Raw genomic sequence first — 2,966 nt, forward strand, 5'->3', positions numbered from 1 at the left:
CCGGCCCTTTACCTGCCCCCACAGCCCCTGCTGAACAGCCCCTCCCCAGCTCTCGCACAGCCCCTTGCAGCACTGACAGGCTGCACTCAGGTCTTCCCAGAGTCAAATGCATCTAAGCAGTTCTCGCAGAGGTCGAAGTCTGGTTATTTTGCCATAGGTTAAACATCAGCAGCTACAAGGTATTTGGGTAGCTTCAAGCTTCCCCAGTGGTCACAACTCCACCCACAGCTGAGAGGGTGCCTGAAGAGCACTGTCGTGCAGGCCTGACCTTCACGAAACCACAGTATTCGGGTTTTTTGACACTGGACTTCGCAGAAGGTTAGCTGGAAAAAAGGAATTGGTGGTATATGCTCTGGATCCAGCTTTGGTAAGACCAGGTCAACAAAAAGAACCAAAAAACATGAACAAAACCCCCCGACTCTGGTCACTTTGCTCAGAATACTCTGGTAAGTCCTAGAGTGAGGTGACACAAATGATGCAACCATATAAAAATGAGCAGGTCTCCACAAAGGGAGGAGAATTGAAGCTACTGAATAATGTGGTCCCTTGAAATCACTTGTGGCCACCCATCTTACCTGTCACTATGGCCCTCGCTGGCAGCGGAGGAGAGTGTTTTGTTGACCGCTCTGTATTATTTGCTCATACCTGCATTATTTTGCAGTCCAGCAAATACCGAGGACTCTTCAACGAGCCTTGGGAAGATGCTGAGCAGCCAAGAAAAGGGGGGCGAAAGGGGAGAGCTTGTTACCGTGGGCTGGTGGTTTCTGCACCACATGACTTTGAGTATCTCTGAGTCTCTTTATTGATGTAGAAAATGGGTTGGAGACCACACAACAGAAGCAGTGCTGATGGCGGGTCTTAGCCCGTCAGGCAGCCCCTTGACGTCTGGGTGTGGTTTGGAATTAGAAGTCGGAGCTGTTCATTAATTCAGGAGATTATTCAAGGCTGGGGGGGAGGTTGGGCAGGGGGGATTGGCTGGTGTACACCAAGGAAGTGATTGCGATTTCTCTGAGTGTGACACTAAGGAAAGCTTTCTCAGGGGTTCCTGAGGTGAAAATCATTCTCCTCTACACTCTGTGCATCAGTGAGGGTCTCTCTGTACCCACCAAACCCCATAACCAACAGTTCCTCCCTCTTCACACTGAAGTATCACAACGAGGTCCAAAATTGATCACAGGAATTTATTGCTTTGCCTCTCCTGGTAACCTCTATAACCGAAGCATCGAAGTGAGCGCAGCTTTAGGGAAGAAAGAGAAGGGAACAGAGGGAGGTGACCAAGACCATGACCTCGTAGAAAAGACTCAAGGACAGGATGTGGCTTTCTGCTTCCCAGCCGAGTTCCCAATCCATCACCAAAGCCAGTAGTGTTGTGCTACTCCTTAATGCCTACTAATAATTTACGCTCTTTATTTCACGTGTCTTCAACACAGGGAAATCAATGGGAGCCACTCTAGGGACTTGAGCAGGTTATAGAATCATCATCGAATCACAGAAACATTGAGGTTGGAAAAGATCTTTAAGATCATCGAGTCCATGTTGGTTGTTGGAGATCTCTGACCACTGTGACGTTTGGGAAGGGCCTAAAAAATAGAAGGGACTCCCTAGAAATAACCAGAATGTGGTGGTAGGTTTTTCTTTCATACTCTTCACATCAGCTCTTTAGGGTAATGCGGTCTCTAATGACATCACTGCTCGATGAGATCAGTTCCAGGCTCTCCTTTCATTATCCTAAAATTAGTTCCATGCTTTCTACAAAGATTCAGATCCAACAGTGAGATCCAGTGCTCCCCAGCGCTCAGTATGTCCCTGTCAGTGAGCTGGACGAGGGGATCGAGGGCACCCTCAGTCCGCTGCAGATGACACCAAGTTGGGCAGGAGCGTGGATCTGCTGGAGGGTCGGGAGGCTCCACAGAGGGAGCTGGCCAGGCTGGATCGATGGGCCAAGGCCAATGGGCTGAGGGTCAACCAGGCCAAGTGCTGGGTCCTGCCCTTGGGTCACACCAACCCCCTGCAACGCGCCAGGCTGGGGGAAGAGCAGCTGGAACCTGCCCAGGGAAAAGGACCTGGGGGTGCTGGTGACAGCAGCTGGAGAGGAGCCAGCAGTGTGCCCAGGTGGCCAAGAAGGCCAACAGCATCCTGGCTTGTACCAGCACTGGTGTGGCCAGCAGGAGCAGGGCAGAGGCTAGGGAGCAGTCCCCATACCTGAGGGGTTTCACAGACCTCGTGTCGAGGTGGTGCTGAGGGACAGGGGTCAGTGGGGACCTGCCAGTGCTGGGGGAACCGTCAGTAAGGGTCTTTTCCAACCCAAATGGTTCTGTGATTCTGAACTACTGATTCGGCAGCCCCCAGATGGTGTCTCGTTCCCCACAGCTCATCGCCAGCGTTGGTGGATCTGGGACAGACTTGAAGCTTTGCAAGGCCAAGGTCATTCTACTCGCCTTTTTAACATCGACGGGCAAGCCTCGGATCTGCACCCGCCTCCTCACGAGGACTTCCACCTGAAGGAGTATCCTGTTGACTCGGCAGCTCCTGATAACCAAGAGCACTGGAGTGAATGTAAACTTATTTTTCACTTTTTCACTTATTTTTGGTTACCGTATGTTACTGTTCTACTTTCCTGAGTCACCAAAGCCCTGCAGACACAACAGCCCTTATCTAGGCTTCTGCTACCCTTCGTTTTCATCACTGGTAACTCAAGAGTTTATGAACCAACCGTTGCAAGAACCCACGGACGCTGACCCCACAGAGCTCAGACCCTAGGGCACAAGTGTCCAGTCTCTCCCCTGCACCACCTCCGGCGCCTCACCCGTGGCCGCACTCGTCATTCTCCCCCCAAACAAGGGCTAATTTCCTAACCAAACAAGGGCTCATTTTCCCCTCCAGATATCCCAGTAATCCACACCGGCTGGAGACAGCCCGCTGGGTCAACAGGCTGGGTCCGCAGATACGGGAAAACCGCCACACTG

The sequence above is a fragment of the Buceros rhinoceros genome, unplaced genomic scaffold, assembly GCF_000710305.1.
Source record: "Buceros rhinoceros silvestris isolate BGI_N320 unplaced genomic scaffold, ASM71030v1 scaffold5339, whole genome shotgun sequence".
Classification (NCBI taxonomy): Eukaryota; Metazoa; Chordata; class Aves; order Bucerotiformes; family Bucerotidae; genus Buceros; species Buceros rhinoceros.